The sequence below is a fragment of the Microcaecilia unicolor genome, chromosome 1 (genome assembly GCF_901765095.1).
Source record: "Microcaecilia unicolor chromosome 1, aMicUni1.1, whole genome shotgun sequence".
Lineage (NCBI taxonomy): Eukaryota > Metazoa > Chordata > Amphibia > Gymnophiona > Siphonopidae > Microcaecilia > Microcaecilia unicolor.
The window spans coordinates 651,942,655-651,967,709 of record NC_044031.1 but is presented as its reverse complement, the minus strand read 5'-3'; the positions used below and the strand labels follow the sequence as shown (position 1 = coordinate 651,967,709).

Sequence of the window (25,055 nt, the reverse complement as noted above, 5' to 3'; positions counted from 1 at the left end):
ATGCGGGCACAAAAGCGTCAGGATTTTGTTGCTTTGTGATAATTGTGCTGCACACAGTGATGATGTCAGGCTGTCTAACGTCAAGGTGGTCTTCCTGCCACCAAACACTACCTCTTTGATCCAACCTATGGATCAGAGCATAATAGCCAATTTCAAACAACATTATCGGGCTCTTGTGCTACGTCGTGCGATGAGCATTATGGATGACCAGACTGGCAAGGATAAACCTGCTGTTGAACTAGCTCATAATCTATCACTGTTGGATTCCCTACATATGCAGAAAGAAGCCTGAAATCATGATACGCAGGCAACCATTGTGAACTGCTACAAGCGGGCAAGCTTTGTTAGGGATGTGAAGAGGGATGAAACAGATGCAGCTGTTGCCAACGCGTCAGATGAACAGGCTATTGACATCCCAGCCGGTGTACTGAAGAGGAGTTTCATCACTACATAGCTATTGATTACGATCTACAAACAGCTGACGACAGCACTGATGTCGAGATATGCGCCGACACGCAGGCAACGGCTGATGATGAAACAGATGATGAAATGAGCAGTGAGGCACATGCTGACGAAATTCAACAACCTCCTTTCGCTTTTGCAAGAGCACTGGAGAGTCTCAACACCATGCGGGCCTATCTGGAGGCCACTGGATGTCAGTGCTATGACAGTTTTTACCGTCTGGCAGACATAGTCTATGGAACTCACAGACCCAATAGTGTACAGAGGACTATGACTGATTACTTCAAGTAAGCCTAACGTCAGTTAATGGAGACTGTATACTGTACGTATAATAAACAGTACTGTACATACGTTTATCAGATGTCAAGCTTCTTTGGGTCACAACAGTTAAGTGCACGCTCCGGTTAACTGCATGTATTTCTTTGGTCCCAGACCCTTGCACTTAAGCGGATTGCACTATATATATATATATATATATATATATATATATATATAGATAGATAGATAGATAGATAGATAGATAGATAGATAGATATATTTACATATACATACACATATACATACATACAAACAATGATTAAGCTATATAACTGAAAAGAGACAATACCTATAAACAAACATTACATCACTGGTCCCTACATCCAAGCAATGCTAGGAATTTCTAGACCAGGAAAAGAAGCAATAAACAATCATTATACATACATACATCCATCACTGGTCCTTACATCATCCAGGCTTTTTACATCAGCTGAGAGAAGCCCCTTTTTCAGTGAAGCCGGAGTCTCATGACCAGGAGTCTGGTTCTATGTGATGCGTCCACCCATAGATGAGCTTCTGGTTTCACTGTAAGAGGCCCCCCCTTTTTATTAGGCTTAGAACTGATGTTCAGAGCTAAGGAAATTTACAGAATGCTTTAGAATTTCTCTGTTTTGGTAAACAAGCCATACTGTAGGAATGTGGTCACATGTTTCTCAGTCCAGATGGCCAGTCTGAACTTGAAACAGGCTCCACCTCTCCCTTCACATACCAAATTAATTAGAGCTGTGTCTTTTCTTGTATATTCCAACTTATTTTCACACAATCAAAGTGAAACAATCATTTTAATGAGTGAGTGCACTTGTCGGTCAAGGCAGAGTTGAAAAACAATCTTTAAAATTCACTTCTATTACATTCCGTCCTTGATTTTCAACTCTGTCTAGACGACAGTCCATACATAAGTTATTACTCTATATCAGGTAAAACAACCAAAAAAAAAAAAAAAGGGGGGCGGAGCAAGATGGCGGCTTTGACAAAGCTCCACGAGTAGCTCCGGAGAAATGAGCGGTTCTACCCTTCTCTTTGAGGGTTTTCTTCTTATTCTAAACATTTCTTTTTTGAAATTACTATGCCGCATACAAAGAGGAAGGGTTTGGTTAGAGCTAAGACCCAACCGACACTAACTTCAACACCGAACCAGCCTACTCTGGAGACCTACCTCGTGCGTTCCTTACATACAGCGGAAGGAGGTCCCGTTGAGTTTTTGGAGAAGGAAGAGTCCGAACTCCTGGGACAGGACGTCTCGTTGTCCCCTCCTCTGCATTACCCTCCGCCGCAGCCAGCAGAACCAGACAGCGGGGGTGCTTCGAATCCTCGCGAGAACGAAGGAAGAAGCACACGTGTGGGGCCTGCAGTCGGGATTTCTGCTGAGGTCTCTTTTTCATCTGGGACTTTTTATCCAACAATGCAGAACCCAAGTAAGGGTTCCTCTGCGTCGGTCACCTTAGAGGCAATTTGGGAGACGCTACAGTCTGTTCAGGCAGCGACGGGCAAGATTGAAGGTTTGGTGAGCAATGTTCAGGACTTAACTGTTTCATTTGTATCGATGAAAAGTGAACTAACTGATAAGATTAGCCATTTAACAGCAGAAAATGCAAAATTGAAAGAAATCTCTGCTAAGTTGATAAAAGATACAAATGCAATAAATAATAAATTGGAGAACTTTGAAAACTATAATAGGAGATTAAATCTCCGTTTATTGAATTTCCCCTATACACCAGTGTATTCTCCTTTGGAGATATTTAAGAAATATTTGGTGGAAAATTTGAAATTTTCATCTGACAACATACCCCCTGTGAATAAAATTTATTACTTACCTACAAAAAAGAATACCGATATTCAACCACAAGGGGACTTGAATGTGACAGATTTACTAGATTCATCTATTACATCGACAACGGAGAGAAAAACATTATTGGTATCTTTTGTATTCCAACAAGATTTGGATTTGGTGAGAAAGATGGCCTTAAGGAATTTACAGACTCCCTTTTACGGAGGGAAAATCTGGGTATTCCCAGATGTAACAAAACAAACACAGGCCAGAAGAAAGGACTTTCTTGCAATGAGAGCTGATGTTTTGGCATTAGGCGCTGTCTTAAATTTAAATTATCCATGCAAATGTAATATAAAGTATTTGGGTGTTAAATATCTTTTCCTTTTCCCTGAACATTTAAAACAATTTATAGATCAAAAAAAGATAATGTAAAGCCGGTTTATGTCTAACAGACTGAGCACTTCTAGATGGGTAATTTATAGAATAAGTAAGTATGGAGTATAATTAGCCAAGTCTTTCTTTAAAAAATGTGTAAGAATCTTATCTTCCAAGTTAATAACGACTCTTGTCCCCCCCCAAATTTGGTGGTCTAAGTTAAGTCTTTTAATTTACCTTTAAAATATTTTACTTTAAGAATTTCTGACTGTTTTTTTTTCTTATTCAAGTAGTTATTGCTTGTAAAATTTTGAAAAATGATAAATAAAGTTTAAAAAAAAAAAAAAAAAAGGAACAAGACAGATTATACAAATGGGTAATATACTGAGCACTAATTTCAACAAACATACTACAATTCCACCAAAACCCGCTTCTCCTCTTCCTCCACTTTCTATCTCAGTTGATAACACCCTCATCCTCCCCGTCTCATCTGCCCGCAACCTCGGAGTCATCTTTGACTCCTCCCTCTCCTTCTCTGCGCATATCCAGCAGATAGCCAAGACCTGTCACTTCTTCCTCTTTAACATCAGCAAAATTCACCCTTTCCTCTCTGAACATACCACCCGAACTCTCGTCCACGCTCTCATTACCTCTCGCCTTGACTACTGCAACTTACTCCTCACCGGCCTCCCACTTAGCCATCTATCCCCCCTTCAATCTGTTCAGAACTCTGCTGCACGTCTTGTATTCCGTCAGAACCGATATACTCATATCTCCCCTCTCCTCAGGTCACTTCACTGGCTTCCAATCAGATACCGCATTCAGTTCAAGCTTCTCCTTCTTACCTACAAATGCACTCAGTCTGCTGTCCCTCACTACCTCTCTACCCTCATCTCCCCTTACGTTCCCGCCCGAAACCTCCTTTCACAGGACAAATCCCTCCTCTCATTACCCTTCTCCACCACCGCCAACTCCAGGCTCCGCTCTTTCTGCCTCGCCTCACCCTATGCTTGGAACAACCTTCCCAAGCCCTTACACCAAGCCCCCTCCCTGCCCATCTTCAAGTCCTTGCTTAAAGCCCACCTCTTCAATGCTGCGTTCGGCACCTAACTCTTTCAGGAAATCCAGACTGCCCCAATTTGACTGCCCCTATCAGATTGTAAGCTCTTTGAGCAGGGACTGTCCTTCTATGTTAAATTGTACAGCGCTGTGTAACCCTAGTAGCGCTTTAGAAATGTTAAGTAATAAAATTAGTAGGAAGTATAGTCCAAGGGCAAATGGTAATAATGCTGCCCACCAATAACTAACCAAAATTCAGTATTACAAATAATACACACTGCTTAGTTATATTAAACTACACAATTTGCCCAGAACAAAAGAGGTCAGTGCACAAGGCAGTATTTGGAGTTATTAATCAAGATGTGGAAGGAACCCACCAATGAAATTCACCTCCACAGGTGTTCAGAGTTAGTCATCTTGAGTCTTATTCCTTTGTATAAGGGCAAATAAATGTTACAACATGCAAGTAGTAAATTATGCTATATTAATTTCTACTTGTAAACTATCTGAGTATAATCAAAAACTTCATCATATTGCTAAGTAACAAGCTGATTAATATCAGTTCTAATACATTTTACTTAGGCTAAAGTTTCAGCATCAATAGCATTTATTATCTCTACAGTTGCACCAAAAGCTCCTAACGATGTATCATACCAAGCTCATTTTACTCTATATCTAGGCAATTAGGATACTACAGTATTTACACAGGTCTTCATAGGTGTAGCATTTACACTAGAAGAATATAAACATGTACTAATAACATATTGGTGGTGTAAATGGCAACAATGTCTGCATTTTGGGGTCAACATTGCTGTATTGTCTGTCTCTTACTTGTGCAAGTCATATTAAATTTGTTCATCTGGCAGAACTCTGTAGTTGCCACAGGACATATCCAGAAGCTGAACATGTGTAATTATCTTGTTGTCAGATTTCACTGTGATTCTTCCATCTCCCAATCAGCTTGCCCTGACTCTTGGCAGTGAGTCATAAATGTCCACTGGGGGTAATAGCCATACCCAAAGACACCATAAGAGGAAGGATTATACTGATTCTTACAAGGATTAAGTGGCCTTTCTTTCCAGATGTTCACGTTTTTGGTGTGCCCATTTCGCCAAACTTGAGCAATTATATGGCTCTTCCACAGTTTCCACCTCGAGGGGTGTGATTTTGCATTATTCATCAGCCACTACGCTGTAGAGACGTTCTAAAGTATCACCCTTGCAATGGGCATCTACATAAAAAACAATAACATTAGTATCCTATATAATAATTCTCACCTCTAACGTTCTATGCATCTTGCTGCCTGTGTTCGTGGCTTTCTTCGGAGTTGGTCTGCTAGGCTCCGTAGATCAGGCTGACGTCACACGCAGCATTGACCAACCACACGATGGCAGCATGAGGCCCCGCCCCTGATGCCCTCGCCGCCACACCACCCCAAGGTCGCTGCCGCTCACCCCTCCACCCCCCCCCAAGGTCGCCACCGCTGCCTCCTCCACCCCCCTAGGTCACCCCTCCACCCCCCCAGGGTCGCCACCATTCCCCCCTCCACCCCCGAGGTTGCTGCAGCCACTGCTCCCCCTCCACCCCCCCGAGGGTCGTCGCCGTCGCTCCCCCCTCCGTCTGCCACCCGGCCAGGCCCCCTGCATTGAAATCCCCTCCAGCCACCCATGTCCAGCGACCCTCCTTTCCCCCTGCCCCTTCTCCAGCCACCCATGTCCAGCGATCCTCCTCTCCCCCTGCCCCCCTCCAGCCACCCATGTCCAGCGACCCTCCTCTCTCCCCTGGCCCCCTCCAGCCACCCATGTCCAGCAACTCTCCTCTCTCCCCTGCCCCCCCTCCAGCCACCCATGTCCAGCGACCTTCCTCTCCCCCTGCCCCCCCTCCAGCCACCCAAGTCCAGCGACTCTCCTCTCTCCCCTGTCCCCCTCCAGCCACCCATGTCCAGCGACTCTCCTCTCTCACCTGCCCCCTCTCCAGCCACCCAGGTTGTCCAGCGAATTCTTCAGGGTAGGTAGGAAAGATCCCCAGTCTTGCCGGCCCGCTGCCAGCGCTGACCCTCCCCCATTGCCGAATCGCTCTTCAAAATGGCTGCCGAGACTTCTGCTAAAGTGTATTATAGAGGTTCTAAATTCACTGGTTCTCCTATTAAAGGCTTATCCTTTAAGATTTTTTCTAACCAATCCATTTCCAGTCATGACCTGACCTGTGGTGTACCCCAAGGTTCAGTGCTTTCTCTGATTTTTGTTTAGCATATTTCTGAGCCCGCTGGCTACTCTTCAACATCTTCTGTCCTTCTGTGACTGTTCTCTTGTGCTTGACTGCTTAAATATTTTAAATTTAAATGCTTTACTTTTTGTCTATTAGATTGTAAGCTCTTTGAGCAGGGACTGTCTTTCTTCTGTGTTTGTACAGCGCTGCGTACACTTTGTAGCGCTCTAGAAATGTTAAATAGTAGTAGTAGTATTCAGTCATTGGGGATCAGCTCATACTATTATGTGGATGATATTCTTCTTTTACATCATGTTGAGTTCTTTAATCTTGATATTTCTTCTCTCCAAACTTGCTTGGACCAAGTCTCTTCCTGGTTACAGGCTCATCAATTGGCATTGAAGCCTTAAAGTCTATGGATATCAAGTTGCAAATTTTTTAGGTCTTGACATACCACTGCAGAGCAAAGTTTCTGAGCAGTTTACAATTGATAAAATGCTATTATTAGACTATAGAAAGGAACTACAAACATTTGACAGGAAAGAGATAACACTGATTCTAATGCAATCCACCATCCAATTAGTGGACTCCTTCAAATATTTGGGTGCTCTTATCAACCATCAATTGCATTGACCATCAGTTTTCACATTTCCACTGCTGCCCTTTGTCAGTTCCATTCAGTTCAATCCCCTTTGAGTATTAATGACCAACAAAGAGTCTTAATATCATCCCATGTAGATTACGGAAATGTAGTATTAGCTGGTTGACCCCAATATCTTCTTAAACATCTCCAGGCAGTTCAGAATATGGCGATCAAAGTCTTGTGCCAGGCACGGAAGTATGATCATGTTTTCCCTTTACTCAAACAGTATCACTGGCTCCTTATTTCATATCACTATCAATTTAAAACTCTTGTTGTTGACACACAATGTAAATCTTAAAGAGGTTCTGATCTAACTTCCTTTACGCTGCCCCCTCACAAGCCATCCAGTCATCTGCGCTTATTCTCAAAATTAGTCATACCTCTCCCTCCACCGATTCTTGCACATTTGGATTCAACTCACAATTCAGCATTTTTATTTCCTGTTGCATTTCTGTGGAATTCTTTTCCTCAAAATCTGAGGGCTGAAGTATCGTGAGCCAGATTCAAATCTCAATTAAGACACATCTTTTTGGCCTGGCTTTCCCTTCAGTGGACTAGGCATGATCTGAAGGAATCCAGTTACGTAGATGCTGTTCACCTGTTTCCATTCTTAGTCCTGCTCTACTAACCATTTTTCTTTAGCTGATTCTGTGATTCTGCCTGTCCTGTCATTTAATGGAGTTCCTTTCTTGCTCTCCTCTATCTTATAATTCTAAATCACTCTATTGTACCCACAAAAGGCAGTATAGCCATCTGTGCCACCTTTACCCACCTGGTCTGCTTTCTATAGCAGCAGAAGCAGCAGCAGCAGCTTGGGGGCAGGATTTAGGGGAGGCCTGTCCTTTCACATATAGCTGTCCATAATGCTGCAGTTAGGTTGGTGCTCAGCCCTCAGCCACCCTTCAATGCTATGAGTACCTTCTCTTCTTGCCACCTAGTCTAATCTGGTGTAGGTCATATTGGATGCCAGCAACTCCGGGGCTGTTGAACATGGATTAGGGGTGAGGCTTGAGGAAAAAGGAAAGCTTTAAGCAGCACTTTCTACTGGTAACATAGTGGACGCAACTCCCAGTTGATGGCAGTGAAACAGCAGCAGTGATGGTTCTGAAGGGAGCTGGATCAGGGGTCACTAGAAGCTCTGACAGGCATCTCCTTCCATTTATTTTCTCCCCATCCACCAGAAAATGTATGAGATGAGACCCGAATATGTGAATAAGGGATAGGGGTGACATGATACAGACATGTAAATATTTGAAAGATATACAAACCTTTTCCAGAGAACGGTAAGCAGTAACGAAATTCAAAAATGTGTGGGATAAACTCAAAGGATTTCTATATGGAAAGAAAATGGAATCAAAACAAACTTAGTGGCGCTTAGACAGCAACTCCAATAATTGGGAACTAAGCCAGTGCCAGGCAGACGTCTAGGGTCTGTGCTTCAATTATGGCTAGATGGATTTGGATGGATTGGAGTGAGGTTTCAACAGTATCTCCAGTAGTGGGGAATAAGACCAGTACCAGGCAGACTTCTATGGTCTCTGCCCCAAAAATGGCAAAGACAGATCAAGATCAAGAATATGTATATGTTATATTGCATCATAGCATATGCTATGAGTTTATCTTGTTGGGAAGGCTGGATGGATTGTACAGGATTTTATCTGTCATCATCTACAATGTATACCCTGGAAGAGAGGAAGGATGGGGAGGAATGAAGCAGATATTTAAATACTTGAAATATATTAATGAAACCCTTTTCCAAAAACAGGAAAGGTGCAAGGAGGGAAGCTTAAAAGCAAAATCATGCATGCTAGGACTTTTAGTCTTGCTTTTCATAGAAAATGCAATGGGGAAATCAGACCTACAAGTTCCTGCATGCAACGGGGTAAACCCAGGACTGGATCAACCCTGTCTTGTAAATCTGGATCCAGTTGGCAGTCTTATCTATGGGCAACATAGAACAAAGACTTTGCTGGTCTTTATCTGTTTTCATTTATTATGTTACTATGTATAATTTTTTTTAATGTATTTAAAGTAAATGGAAGGGTGGGCAGACAGCTTATTTTAAATACAAATGTACTGTCACTACATTAGAGTGGTGATATTTTAGGTAAATTATTCTGAGAAGGCTGAGTCACTCCCAGTCTCATACACACCACCTACGAACTGTGGCAAATTCACCTTTCACAAGAACAGTACATTCCTAGGTGTGAAGGGGAAATAAAAAGGTCAGCACCCCTCAGCAGTAATTAATTACAATTTTTGTATATATTGTACTATTTTACTTACTGTGTAATCTAGACATTGCTAATGTATTTGTCCTGTTATGGTCTATCTTCCCTTGTTTGTTGTTTTATTTTCTGCTGAGCTGGTTCAGTGGCTCTAGCCAGCCATGTTCAAACAGGTTAGTTTAGGGGTGGTCCAGGGGTGGAGTTTGGGCAGAGTCACTACTTCACTAGTTAGTGGAGATATTCAGGGGCCCTTTTACTAAAGGTAGCTTCAGCGCATGCCATTTCTGGCGCTGCTGGATTTTGAAAAAAAATATATTGCAGAGGTAGCAAGGAGCCCTTACCGCCTATTACGTTTGTGCCTTGTTTCTTGCTCTCCTTCACCTTGCCACCCGGTGGCCAGACCTGGTGGCTGCAATGGACTGTCTGGTTACTGTCACCCGTTTCAGATTTCAGCTCAGTCCAGTCCGGATCTTCCGGGCTGCCAGACTTGCTTGTCTTGTTTGAGCCTGCACAGCACCTGTAGCTGCCTGGTGATTGCTGCAGCTCAATCTCAGCTGCTGCTGGGCTTATTAGCCATTTGGAAACTCTCTGCTTTGCCTTTGCATTGCCTAAGGCCCTGGTTTGTTGGTGCTTGCTGCACTTCTGCCTAGTCCAGTTTATAGTCTGTATTCTTGCCTGATTCTAATTTAGTCTTTGTGTAGCTTCTTGTACTGTATTGCTTGTTTCCCAGTCTTGTTTCTTATCTGTATGTCTTTGTCTAGTTCTAGGTTGTCTGTGTTTCTTGTTCAGAAGCTGCCTGGCAGCTTTCAGTTCTGTCTCTTATCTATCAGTGCTTTTTCCCTATTATAGTGGCTGCTTGCAGCTTTCAGTTCTGTCCCTTGTCTGTCTGAGAGTCCTAATCTAGTATTCTGCCTAGCCTCCCTGTGTATTCTAGACCCTGTGTGTATCCTGCTGGTATCCAGTTCTGGCCCTGTCCAGTAAGCCCTGCCGACCACCTGCACTCAGGGGCTCAACTCCTGAGGAACGGTGGTCAATTGCAGGTGAAGTCTAACTGGCCCTGTCAGAGTTCTGCCTTATCCCTGTGTGGGGTGGTTTTGCCTGCCACTGCCGCTCCTCAGCAGTGGCCCAAGGGCTCACAAACCTACTTCCGGCTTTTTGGAAAATGTGACACTGCCACAACAATGGGTAGTGGTAAGTGCTTCCCCCCCCCCTCACATGGCCACATGGTAAGTGCAAGCTTACCACATGTCCATGTGTTTTTCAGCAAAAATGGCTGCCGTCACTACCTCAGGGCTCTTTTTACCACAGCTTGGTAAAAGGACCCCTCAGTCTGCTAACCAGCTAAGTAAGCAGATAAAATTAGGACAGCAAAAAATCTGTCCTAACTTTATGCGCTGAGATACTCGGGGATCAGTCTGAATATTAGCTGGTACCCAGCTAATTTATGGGTTGCTACACTAACTCCAGTATTCAGTGCTAGAGATTGGATATGCCCCAGCATTGAATATCCAGGGTTAATTCAGACCACAGTTGTGAATCTACTTACCACTGTGGACTGAGAATTTGTTTTACACCACTGTTTGCAGGTTTTGTTTAGGTTGAGGCAATCTGCAGCCCCTATAGTCATCAATCTGCTCTTGGTTTCAGGATCTCTCTAATGAGTATACATGAAATAGATGGCATATAATTGAAACAGTGAATGCAAATCTCTCTCATGCATATTTATTAGGGATAATTAGGCATACCCTGAAAACCTGAGTGGGCTGATTTCCATGGAGACTGGAAGTTGCTTACCCCTGCCACTGAGTTACATAGTAACATACATAGTAAATGACGGCAGAAAAAGACCTGCATGATCCATCCAGTCTGCTACTTTTTGTGTATACCTTACCTTGATTTGTACCTGTCCTTTTCAGGGCACATACCGTGTAAGTCTGCCCAGCACTATCCCCGCCTCCCAACCACCAGCCCCGCCTCCCACCACCGGCTCTGGCACAGACCGTATAAGTCTGCCCAGCACTATCCCCGCCTCCCGCCATCGGCTCTGCCACCCAATCTCGGCTAAGCTCCTTAGGATCCATTCCTTCTGAACAGGATTCCTTTATGTTTATCCCACGCATGTTTGAATTCTGTTACCGTTTTCATTTCCACCACCTCCCGCGGGAGGGCATTCCAAGTAAGGTTTCAAAGAGCCTCATAGGGAAGAGAGATTCTGTTCCTGTTACTGAAGTGAGCCTACAAACGGAATCTTCTCTTTTTGCATGTTGAGGTATGAGGGAAAATGTCCTAGTTTTGCTCTACATCCATTGTTGCACAAGGTTTCGTAAAACTGGAGATGCAGGACTCGTGTTGAGTTTCTGACCCACTCTGTGTAGTTTTGAGTTGAAGGTGGGCCCATATAGCAGAAATGGTTGAGGGATGCTAAATAATGTGGTTTTAGTAGAAGGATTGGGGTGAGGGGATGGAGAAGGAGGAGGTAGTGAACCTGATCAGTATTTTCTTTGTTGCATAGAACGATGCTTCTCAGTCTTTTTTATTTCATGGCATACTTTCAAGTTTGTTCTTTTCTTAAGGAAGTGGGATCACGTCTCACTGTGAATCCTTATGACCCTGAGCAAGCCACTTAACCCTCTATTGCCCCAGGTACAAAACAGATTATGATAGGGACAGAGAAAGTGTCTGTCTGATTATAATAAATGTAAACCGCTTTGGTTGTACTATAGACAGTAGTGTGCTGGAGCCGGCTCGCTCCGGCTCGCAAGATCCGGTTGTTAAATTTTGGCCGGACTTGCGAGCCGGTTGTTGGAAAGGGCGAGCCGGCTCTCCCTCCCTCCGCCCTCCGGATCCGGTCCCTCACCGATCCTACCTTGACTATCGAATTCTTCGGGGCAGGCAGTGTTGCCTGCCCGCTGCTATCGCTGACTTTCCTCTGCCGCCTGTTTGTGCTTTAAAAATGGCCGCCGAGACTTCCAGAGGCGGCCTCGCGAGACTTCTGTAAGTCTCGGCGGCCATTTTGAAGTGCGATCGGGCGGCGGAGGAAAGTCAGCGATGGCAGCGGGCATGCAACACTGCCTGCCCCGAAGAATTTGATGGCCAAGGTAGGGTCGGTGAGGGACCTGATCGGGAGGGAGGAAGCAGGAGAATTTGCGGAACAAGTCGTGAGGGGGTGGCAGGGGAGAGAAGGGAGCTGCTGGCCATGGGTGGATGGAGGGCAGGGGAGAGAAGGGAGCTGCTGGCCATGGGTGGATGGAGGGCAGGGGAGAGAAGGGAGCTGCTGGCCATGGGTGGATGGAGGGCAGGGGAGAGGAGGGAGCTGCTGGCCATGGTGGATGGAGGGCAGGGGAGAGAAGGGAGCTGCTGGCCATGGGTGGATGGAGGGCAGGGGAGAGAAGGGTCGCTGGCCATGGGTGAATGGAGGGCAGGGGGAGAGGAGGGGAGAGAGAATAAATGCTGGACATAGATGGAGGGGAGGGAAGAGTGAGGAAGGAGATAAGATAAGGGAAAAGGAAGAAAGGAGAAAAACTGCACATGGATGAAGAAAATAGGCAGAAGCTGAGGACCAGAAATGAAGAAGAAAGGAGGAAAGTAAAAGAAATAAATGTAAAGGAATCCCTGGAAACGGAGTTAAGAGGACAGATAGCAGCAGAATCGGATACCGGGCCAGCATGATCAGAAAAACAGTCACCAGACAACAAAGGTAGAAAAAAATCATTTTATTTTCATTATAGTGTTTGGAATATGTTCACTTTGAGAATCAGGTGCTCAACATTAAAAGTTTATATTTATTTACTTATTTATGGCATTTTATCCCACATTAAACATGAATTAGATTGGAACCTGGGATCATTTAATTTTTTTTTCCTGGAGAGAGTAATGCATTGCCCCCCCCCCCCCCCACCCACTGGCTATAGCCAGCTCTGCAATTTTGGGGGGGCGCAGAGTTGGATGGGGGGGGCGCAGAGGTGGACATGGGGGCGCAGTTGTGGATGGGGGGGGGGGCGCAGTGGTGGACGGGGGGGAGGGGGGGCGCCGAGGTGGACCGGAGAGAGAGCCTGTTGTTAAAAATTTACCAGCACACCACTGACTATAGAAAGGCAGTATATCAAAAATATAATAATAAACATCAAACCACATTTTTTTGCACAATCCTCTCTCCAGTTTCCACACCCCAGAAATATATGCACACATGATCTTGTCTCTCACCCCTATGCAGGCCCCAGCATCAACCCCAGCCCCTTTCTTATAGCCTCCAACTGCCCCAGCACCAGCCTCAGCTTCCTTCTCTGCAGGCTCTTAACAACCTTCATGGTAAAAGTCCTGCATTAGCTGCTAATGTGGGTATGGGTGGGAGATGGGCGTGACATGGGTGGGTATAGCCAGGGGTGTGCTGGTAAATGTTTAACAACAGGCTCTTTCTCCGGACGTAGCCAGCTCTGCAGTTGGAAGGGACAAGGGTGACCGGGGGGGGGGGGGGGGGGGAGCAACACTTGCCTCTCTCTCCTCCCTCCCTTCGTGCGGGCACACTAGGCATACCTTTGCTGGCAGCCAATATATGGACTGCCACCACTCTCAACGTCTTGCTCTGAGCAGCATGCTGAAACTTCTCACACAAGCTGGAGAAGTCCCAGCCTGCTGCTCAAAGCTGGAAACAAGGAGTGGGGAACAGCAGCAGTCTATTTACTTGGCTAGCAGGGCTCAGCATCCCCACCAGCAAAATAAAAGAGAATTCAGCAGGGGGCCCAAGCCCACATTTTGGGAGCCAGTTGTTAAAGTAGCCATGGAGGGCCCTACTTTAACAACCGGCTCCCAAAATTCTTAAAAACTTAACAACCGGCTCTTGCGAGCCTGTGAGAGCCTGCTCCAGCACACCACTGGGTATAGCTGTGACAGCAAGTGCACCAGGGCCTCTCTATGCTCAGATATTCAGTGGTGGGTTATACCCATATACCAGCACTAAATATTCACATATAAAATGGCTGCCAGCACTTGTCCTGGTGCTGATGATATCGCTTTATCTTGGCAGTACCCGGATAACTGCCTAGATAAAGTGAGGTGATGCTTTTTGCTGTTCTAACTTTATTCACATAATTACCCAGATAGCAGACTGAATATTGCCACAAACCTGGTAACTTCTGGCTCTACTGTTGCACCACCCAGGCACTACATGGATAGCGCCGAGGCAGTGTGACTGGATAGTCAATGAAATTATCTGGATAATGCTGCTGAAAATCCCAGTTTGGACCCAGCCTGCAAAACTTATCCTACCCAGATAAATCCCACCAAATATTAACCCCATAATTTACAGTTGCTTATTTGGGGGTTGAGGCCCAGACAACCAAATATTCAGTTAATACAGCTCTGCTTCCGTCTTCCTTGTTCTCCCTTAGCCCTTCCTCCCCTCTGCCGTCCCCTCTCCTCCTATCTCTCTCTTTCTTCCTTCTGTCGGTCTGTCTGTCCTTACCTCCTCCTCTTCTTTTCTGTCTTGCTAACTGTCTCATTTGCTTCAGGATGGTAAGCAGCATCACTCCAGGGTCCTAGCCCCTCTTGGTGCTGATACAGATGATGCCCAGGACCTTGTGGATGCGTTCTATGCACCGCTCCAGCGTTACTGTGTCTTGCACAGCCTCGTGGGTCCTGCATGCATCTTCCTGCACCAGAGTGTCACCGTTACACAGCTTGTATGTAATCAGCTTTTCCTTCAGCACCACATAGTCATCACCCTATTCCCCCGCATCCTATACACTGCTAACATTATTCTCCCACACTGCAGGACCTAACTGTATCAGAACATCGCGCTAACAACTTGCCCCTTACCTCCTCACAATTATCCCCCTAACATGTACCATGAAATAAACCAAGGAAACCCCACAATCTGATTGGTTGAAAAAATTTGAATGAAAGTGCTTAGGAGGACTGTTAAGAACACTATGAGCCCTATATTCAAAAAAGCTGATCCCCCTAATTCTATTAATGCCTAGAAATAAGAGCCATTTGCGCACTAAGGGGGTTGATATTCAAAGTGATTGAAATGGTCAGGTGAGGCTCCTGGAGGGGCATAATCGAACGCGAACGTCTATCTCCATGGGCGTCTATCTCCGAAGATGGGTATGTGAAGGGGCGGGCCAGACCGTATTTTCGAAAAAAATGGGCGTCCATCTTTGTGCCGGGCAAATGCATCTGATTTGGGCGGATTTGAGCTGGGTGGTTTCGTTTTTCAGCGATAATGGAAACCGAAGGCGCCCAGCTCAAAAACAAACAAATCCAAGGCATTTAGTTGTGGGAGGGGCCAGGAATCATAGTGCACTGGACTCTCTCACAAGCCAGGACACCAACCGGGCACCCTAGGGGGCACTTGTAAAAATTAAAAAAAAAAACATTAAAATACCTCCCAAGTCCATAGCTCCCTTCCCTTGGGTGCTGAGCCCCCCAAATCCCCCCCAAAACCCACTGCCCACAACTCTACACCATTACCATAGCACTTATGGCTGAAGAGGGGCACCTAGATGTGGGTACAGTGGGTTTGGGGGGCGGTTTGGAGCGCTCCCACCTACCAGCACAAGTGTAACAGGTAGGGGGGGATGGGCCTGGGTCCACCTGTCTGAAGTCCACTGTACCCACTAACAACTGCTCCAGGGACCTGCATACTGCTGTGATGGAGCTGGGTATGACATTTGAGGCTGGCATACAGGCTGGAAAAAAAAGTTTTTAAAGTTCTTTTTTTTGGGTGGGAGGGGGTTAGTGACCACTGGGGGAGTCAGGGGAGGTCATCCCCGATTCCCTGTGGTGGTCATCTGGGCAGTTGGGGCACTTTTTGGGGATTTGTTCGTGAGAAAAAAGGGTCCAGAAAAAGTGACCCAAATTCTCGCTTCTGGCGCCCTTCTTTTTTCGATTATCGGCCGAGGGCACCCATCTCTCCTCAGCCGATAAACATGCCCCAGTCCCGCCTTCACCACGCCTCCGACACGCCCCCGTCAACTTTGTCCATTCCCGCGACAGATTGCAGTTGGAGACGCCCAAAATCGGCTTTCGATTATACCGATTTGGGCGCCCACGGGAGAAAGACGCCCATCTCCCAATTTGGGTTGAAATATGAGTGTCTTTCTCTTTCGAAAATAAGCTGGCTGGTCGTTTAAATCCCTTATTCGGGGCTAATCAAATATTCAGAGCTTAACTCATAAATATTCATAAGAGAGATTTACATGCACTGCCTCAACTGCATGCAAATCTCTCATGAATATTCATTGTGGATATCCTGAAAACCTGACTGGCAGGGGTGCCCTCAGGACCAACTTTGGGAACCACTGGCTTAATTGTATAAATAAGACCAGATAAAACTCAGTCCTATCTTTATGTAATTCACCTTATGCAGTTAAGTACTGAATATTGCATTTAACCGTAGAAGAGATAGTCGGCGTGTGAGTGGATGGTATAGGGAAGAGTGCTCCCTCATTGTTAATACAGTTCAGCTACCTTTTTTTAATTATTATTTGTTACATTTGTATCCCACGTTTTCCCACCTATTTGTAGGCTCAATGTGGCTTACATAGTACCGGAGGGGCCTTTGCAGGCTCCGGTGTGAATAAATACAGGGTGATGTTGTGGTAGGTGGTGCTAATCTGCCAAGGCTGAGGTTGAGCCTGAGTCAAAGGGGCAGGGCTCAGGCCAGGAGGGTGTTAAATTCCCTGAGCCAGAACAGATCAAGGAGGCACCGATACAGAGGTTTCCACTAAAAGCTCCAGGAGAGAAGAGGACTCCACTTCAACCTAAGCTGCAGTACCCAGTGGCGTTCCTAGGCTGGCTGACACCCGGGGTGGATCGCCGATGCGCCCCCCCCCCCCCCGGGGCAGCGCCCACCCAGCGAAATTACACCCCCCCCCCCCCGGGTGCATTTTTACCTGCTGGGGGGGTGCCGCGCGCCTGTCGGCTCCAAGTCCGCTCGTTCCCTGCTGCTCCCTCTGCCCCGGAACAGGAAGTAACCTGTTCCACGCAGAGGGAGCAGCAGGGAGGGAATGAGCGGACTCGGCCAACAGGCATGCGGTACCCCCCCAGTGGCGTGCACCCGGGGCGGACCGCCCCCCCCCCCTTGGTACGCCACTGGCAGTACCATAGGAGAGGATCAGAGAAGCACTGTAGGAGGGAACCTTGAATTCTCTGTAGAAGGAACTTGCTCAGAAGCATGTCTAGAGGGAACCCAGGGAAGGGGTTAATGAATACTGTGTTGGGCTAGGCTGGGAGCCAGTACTAGAGAGAGAGTGCTGACAGTGATATCTGAGGAACTAGAGAGAAAACAGAGATTGTAATTGTGCTGGACAAAAACCTGTGAAGTAATAGGAGCGCACATGTTGAGTGAAACAATAAAATATTTTCCCTTTTTCTTGCAAACCTGTGTGTCTGACTGAGTTTGTGCCCAACCCAAGTCACACCCTTGACTACATTACCACATGATTGCATATACCAGATATTTAATGCTGGTGCCCAGACATGGCTCAACATTGAATATCCAAGATTAATGCAAAAAAAACCCACTGACCACTACTGACTGGTTATTTCCCTTAAGATTCTAGAATACTGGTACTTTCACGTGTGAACGTGACATGCACCCATGCAAGTGCCAGTGGGGCGCTAAGTGGTATTCTACAACCTTAGCACACATCCTGCAAGGGGGTTGTACACATGGGTGGAGCATAGGTGGGACATGGACATACTTGTAAGACAAATAGGAGAAAATATTTTTCACTCATCGAATAGTTAAGCTCTGGAACTCTTTGCCGGAGGAGGTGGTAACAGCGGTTAGAATATATGGGTTTAAAAAACATTTGGACAAATTCCTGGAGGAAAAGTCCATAGTCTGCTATTGAGGTAGACATGGGAAGCAACTGCTTGCCCTGGGATTTGTAGTTTGGAGTGTTGTCATGATTTGGGTTTCTGCCAGGTACTTGTGACCTGGCTTGGCCACTGTTTGGAAAACAGGATACTGGGCTAGATGAACCATTGGTCTGACTCTTGGCTACTCTTGTTCTTATGGGTGGATTCCACACTTACCTGTATAACCTATAAAATACTCTTAGTTATGTACTAAAGTGCAACATTTACACACTAACACGTATGCCTGCCTTTTACATAGTGTAAGTGACAGCACCAATTTTCAAAAATACTCTTAACATATGATGAGTCTAAAGTACTTTCCAAACTTCAAGTACTACTTGTGGAATACAAGAAATCTTGAATGGGAAAAAGCTTCAGTACCCTCACCTCCACAGTCCACCTGTTGCACAAGCTTATAGGGTGAAAAGGACTTTACCAGGGTAACCTTTCATCACAGGCATAAAAAAAACCTTTTCAAAACAATGGTTAAAACTTCATTTGCGTACAATTTCTGGATCAATACTTAAATGTGAGGAAAAAAAAAAAAAGAGTCTGATGACTTAATTTTCAAAAAAATGGAGTGCTTTTGCACTTTTATAAATCACACCGACTGTGGCCAAAGTTTCACTATAAAGCTGTCTCAAGGCATGACCAAAACATCTGAAAAGAAATAAAACATTTGTAAAAATGTGAATACTTAAAACCCCATAAAAGTGAGCTAATAAATAAATCGTGCAAAAATAAAGTACTTGCCAGCATCTCTCAAGCTCAACTGTTTTCCATGTCACTTGGGCCCAGATGCACAAAACTTTAATGACCCTTTAACAAAGAAATTTTCAACCGTAGCATGCATTAAAGGCCATTTTCCGACGATGCTAGCAGCTAATGAAAACGGAATGCAAACGAGTCACTTCCAATTGAAATGTGAACAATTCGCAATGTACTAACCATACTGACGATTGCAACGAATCATTTACCGTGATATATTTAACGTGAAGTCAGACCTGTCGTTAAGGCCTGAGCTGTCATACAGACACTGCTCCTCGCTTCTCCCTGCAGCATAAAAATCCAAGCTGGCGTGTTTGAAAATAAAAAAAAACCCACACAAACACGTGGCTCCCCGCTTCCCCCTGCATAAAATTGAAAAAAACCCTCAAAAAGCAAAAAAGGATCAGGAGGGGGCAAAGGCGCTCATCAGGAGCGTCCTGTATGGACGCCCTTGCCCCCCCCCCCCGCCCGAGGTTGACACTGCTCCCCGCTTCCCCCTGTATTAAATAAAAAAAAAATCAAAACAAAACTCAAAACTGTAGCAGCCATGGCCCCCCTCCCTTCCTCTCTCTCTATTTCTCCTTCTCCCACAGCCACGCCCCCCTGAGGTCAACACCGCCGCTCCCCCCCTCCACCGGACCCCCCCTCCGCCTTACCGGGCCCGTGCAGTGCCTTTCCCTCTGTGTGAAGGCGCTGCACTGGCAAGAACAGCTGATCGGCGATCAGTGATGCCTCCTCCGATGTCCCTCCATTCTTCCTGGGCCTACCCTCCTCTGACGAAGTAACCTAAGAGGTAACTTACGTCAGAGGAGGGCGGGCCCAGGAAGAACGGAGGGACGTCGGAGGAGGCATCACTGATCGCCGATCAGCTGTTCTTGCCCATGCAGCGCCTTCACACAGAAGTGAGAGGCGCTGCGTGGGCCCGGTAAGGTGGAGGGGGGATCCGGTGGAGGGGGGAGTGGCAGCGATGACCTCAGGGGGGGTGGGGCAGGAGGGTGGAGGATGGCGGAAGGCGGAGCTCTGTGGGAGAAGGAGAAATAGAGAGAGAGGAAGGGAGGGGGGCCATGGCTGCTACAGTTTTGAGTTTTGTTTTGATTTTTTTTTTATTTAATACAGGGGGAAGCGGGGAGCAGCGTTGACCTCGGGCAGGGGGTGGCAAGGGCGTCCATACAGGACGCTCCTGACGAGCGCCTTTGCCCCCTCCCGATCCTCAGCTTCTTTGACGTGTTTTGGCATGCGCAGAGCAGCCAGCATAACGCTTGGCTGCTCTGCGCATGTTTTACGGGCACATTAACAATGGGGATTACACTTCTTTAATGCATTCGACTTACGTTTACCGAACCGAACATGTGGGACTTGTTTTTTTATTGCATTCTTCGTTTTTTCAACTTCGGTAAGGACTTTTACGTTTTTGATTTTTTTACGTATGGTTGATGCACCTGGGCCTTGGATCCCTAAACTATGGCTGCAGGATCATCTTCTTAAAACTTTAAACCAGTTCACATCACTTCCAGTTTAGCAATCTCATAAGGATCTCATTAACATAGTAGCAAAGTAGATGATGGCAGATAAAGACCTGTATTGTCCATCCAGTCTGCCCAACAAGATACCATATGTAATGAGTTTATGATGTGGAGGAGTGGCCTAGTGGTTAGGGTGGTGGACTCTGGTCCTGAGGAACTGAGTTCGATTCCCACTTCTGGCACAGGCAGCTCCTTGTGACTCTGGGCAAGTCACTTAACCTTCCATTGCCCCAGATACAAATAAGTACCTGTATATAATATGTAAGCCGCATTGAGCCTGCCATGAGTGGGAAAGCACAAGGTACAAATGTAAAAAATAAAAAATACTTCATATGTATACCTGATCTTGATTTGTCCTTGCCATTTTCAGGCTATAGACTGTGGAAGTCTGCCTGGCACTGCCCTTGTTCTAAATTTCTGAAGTTGAATAGCTCCACTCCAGCCCATCCAAATCTATTCAGCCATAATCCGGCCAGAGACCTTAGAAGTCTAGCCCAGCACTGGCTTTGCTTCCCAATTAGCAGTGTTGCAAATAAGGCTCTCAAATACACAAGGGAGCACATTCAAATTCCTGTTTCAGAAAAAAATTTTCCATTCAGTCTTAGAGTTTAAACCCAATGGTTCTTCTGTTTTCAGAGTGAATATCCAGTACTGTTCTCTCTGCAATAACACTGTCACTTGATCTCTCCGTCCTTCCAGCACTTGATCAATCACACACACTGGCAGTAATGAAAAGGCATGACTCATGCTCAGACAATGCTCTACAATCAAACTTCTTTTCTCTGTCTTTTCAGGCAGGTTTTATGTTTTGCCAAACGAATGAATTCACAGCGGGGCATGTAGTTTCCCCCATGTAAATCTTACAACATGGGCAGATGATTAAATACACCACATTATCAGTTGCAGGTAGTGTTAAACCTCAAAAAATATTGTCTCATTGTAACTGGATGAACAAAACAAGTGTCTAGTTCTAACATGATGTCACAGATTTGGCAATGTTGGCACTTACTATGTTGTCCTTTAAAATGAAAAGTCTGACCTGTTTCAGAAATATTTGAAGAACTCACTAATTCATTTAAATTAGAATGCCTACTAAAGGCAATCCTCAGATTGGTATCTGCAAATGCCAGTGTGGAGGCAAGTATCCCCCAGTGCTTCCTCAAAATTTTCAAAACCTTATCAATCCTAGTTGTATATTTTAAGACGCAGGTAACCCATTTCTCCATGTCTTGTCTATCATTTTTTTCAAAAAGCATTTCTCTGTTTGGAAATCTCGCCCTTTTGTATGTATTATGTAGTGTTCTCTCAGTATATCCTCTCTTTTTCAAGTGAGATTTAAAAATTCTAGATTGATTTTTAAATTCCATTGTCTCTGTGCAAATTCTCTGAAATCTCAAAAATTGAAAAATCTTCAAAGCTGGTGGATGGTCACTTGAAAAATGCAGAAAAGTATTATGATCTGTATTTTTTCTATATACTGTAGTCACAAACCTACCCTCTTGTTTGAAAATCAATATATCTAAAAAATATATATCTGCTCTTAATGAAAATTCATTGTAAATTGTATTTTGGGTGACAAGTGTTAGGCCAAATTTGGAAATGTGAACTAACAGTAATTCTGAACCTGTCCTAGTATGAACACATCATCTCTATATCTAATCCTGCTTTTAATATGTGCACAAAAAATTGTTATTTTTTATCCATTTATTCTCAAAATCTTGCATAAACAAATTGGCCACTGAGGGGACCATAGTAGCCCCCATGGCCACTCCATCGCTTACATGTTGGCACACAAATGCTGACTTCCACTCTATTTTATAATAGAATCTAGGTGCCCAGATACCATTACAGAATTTGTGCACCTAGCATTTCTATGCCTAAATATAGGCTCCTAACCAGCGGTTAAGCATGGGTGACTGGAGCTGCACAGAGTGAAGGGCATGGCTCTGGCCACCTTGCTGGGCAGACTGAGTGGACCATGCGAGCCTTTATCTGCCATCATTTACTGTGTTACTGTGTTAGTCCTAAGGTTTTCAGTTAAAAATCATCTTAATTAAGAAGCTTAAGTTATGCTCATAAATTGAGGTCAGCCATTTGTTTGTCTAGATTTATGAACCTAGTGCTAAGTTCCGTACTTTTATTCCCCATCTTAAATTTGCCCCTGTTTCATATTTTATGCTCCTAAATTTTAGGAATTTATTGACATTTTGAGTATAAATTTGAGAACTCAGACCTAGTAAATTTTTAAAGAGGCCAAGTCAGGAGCAAAAAGGGTTCTAGGGGTGATCCCGGAAATTATAGACTGGTAAGTCTGATATCGGTGCTGGGCAAAATAGTGGAAACACATAGACAAACATGGTTTAATGGGACAGAGTCAGCATGGGTTCAGCCGAGGGAAGTCTTGCCTCACCAATTTGCTTCATTTCTTTGAAGGTGTGAATAACAATGTGGATAAAGGTGAACCTGTTGATACAGAGTATCCAGATTTTCAGAAAGCTTTTGATAAAGTTCCTCATGAGAGACTCCTGAGAAAATTAAAGAGTCATGGGATAGGAGGCAAGGTTCTGGTGTGGATTAGGAATTGGTTATTGGACAGAAAACAGAGGGTGGTGTTAAATGGTCATTTCTCTCAATGGAGGAGGGTGAACAGTGGAGTGCCGCAGAGGTCTGTACTGAGTCTGGTGCTATTTAACATATTTATAAATTATATGGAAATTGGGACGACAAGTGAGGTGATCATATTTGCAGATGATACAAAACTATTCAAGGTTGTTAAAACATGTGCGGACTGTGAAATATTGCTGGAAGACCTTAGGAAATTGGAAGACTGGGCATCCAAATGGCAGATGAAATTTAATGTGGACAAATGCAAGGTGATGCACATTGGAAAGAATAATCTGAATCATAGTTACCTGATGCTAGGGTCCACCTTTGGGGTCAGCACTGAAGAAACAGATCTGGGTGTCGTTGTAGATAATAAGCTGAAATCTTCTGCTCAGTGTGCGGCGGTGGCCAAAAAAGCAAACAGGATGCTAGAAATTATTAAGAAAGGGATGGTGAATAAAACTAAAAATACTATAATGCCTTTGTATCGCTCCATGGTGTGTCCACACCTCGAGTATTGCATTCATTTCTGGACACCGTATCTCAAAAAAGATATAGCGGAATTAGAAAAGGTTCAAAGAAGAGCAACCAAAATGATAAAGGGGATGAATCTCCTCTTGTATGAGGAAAGTCTAAAGAGGTTTGGGCTCTTCAGCTTGGAAAAGAGACAGATGAGGGGAGATATGATTGAGGTCTACAAAATCCTGAGTGATGCAGAAGTAAATCGATTTTTTTACTCGTTCCAAAAGTACAAAGACTAGGGGACACTTCAGGAAGTTACATGGAAATACTTTTAAAACAAATAGGAGGTAATAGTTTTTTCACTCAATGAATAGTTAAGCTCTGGAACTTTTTGCTGGAGAATGTGGTAGCAGCAGTTAGTGTATCTGGGTTTAAAATAGGTTTGGACAAATTCCTGGAGGAAAAGTCCATAATCTACTATTGAGACAGACATGGGAAACAACTGCTTGCCCTGGGATTTGTAGTATGGGTGACCAAACAGTTAGACGTAGGAGGGGCACTAAATGTGGTGCACTTAGATTTTAGTAAAGCCTTTGACACGGTTCCACACAGGCGACTGATCAATAAACTGAGTGCCCTTGGTATGGGACCTATAGTGACTAGGTTAGAAACTGGCTAAATGGGAGGAAACAGAGGGTAGTGGTAAATAGAGCTTGCTCTGAGAATAGGGATGTTATCAGTGGTGTACCGCAGGGATTGGTCCTTGGGCCGGCTCTTTTTAACATCTTTATGAGTGATATTATGGAAGGACTGTCTGGTAAGGTTTTTCTCTTTGCAGATGATACCAAACTCTGTAATAGGGTGGACACCACAGAGAGTGTGGATGACATGAGGAAACCCCACAATCTGATTGGTTGAAAAAATTTGAATGAAAGTGCTTAGGAGGACTGTTAAGAACATGAGGAAAAATCTGGCAAAACTTGAATGGTCTGATAATTGGCAACTAAAATTCAATGCTAAGAAATACAAGGTCGTGCACTTGGGTTACAAGAATCCGAGGGCATGGTACCATATCGGGGATGAAGTACTTCTGTGTACAAAAGAAGAGCGGGACTTGGGGGTGATTGTGTCTGATGACCTTAAGGTAGCCAAACAGGTAGAAAAGGCAATGGTCAAAGCCAGAAGGATGCTTGGGTGCATAAGAAGAGGAATGATGAGCAGGAAAAAAGAGGTGATAGTGTCCCTATATAAGTGTCTGGTGAGGCCCCATTTAGAGTACTATGTGCAATTCTGGAGACTGCACCTATGGAAAGATATAAACAGGATGGAGTCGGTCCAGATGAACCTCAACAAGTATATGCTGGAAGAGAGGCGGGAGAGACGGGATATGATAGAGACGTTTAAATACCTCAGTGGCATCAGTGTACAGGAGGTGAGCCTTTTTCATAAGAAGGAAAACCCTGGAATGAGAGGGCATAGGAAGAAGTTGAGAGGAAATAGCCTTAGGAGGAATCTAAGAAAATACTCCTTCATGGAAAGGGTGGTGGATGCGTGGACTGGCCTCCCAGTAGAGGTAGTGGAGATGAAGACTGTGTCAGAATTGAAGGAAGCATGGGACATGCATGTGCGATCTCTTAGGAAAAGGAGGAGTTAATGGTTACTGAGGAAGGGCAGACTGGATGGGCCATTTGGCCCTTTTCTGCCATCATGTTTCTATGTTTCTATTGCAAATACCTTCTATAGAAGTTAAATGGATATTTGCAGCTTAG

General features: G+C 44.9%; 1 protein-coding gene across 1 annotated transcript in view; it reads left to right on the top strand.

Annotated features, from left to right (window-relative positions):
- Nucleotides 1-25,055, top strand: part of LOC115456733 (calcium-binding protein 2-like) — a 78,646-nt gene that overhangs the window by 13,335 nt on the left and 40,256 nt on the right. The window lies entirely within an intron of this gene.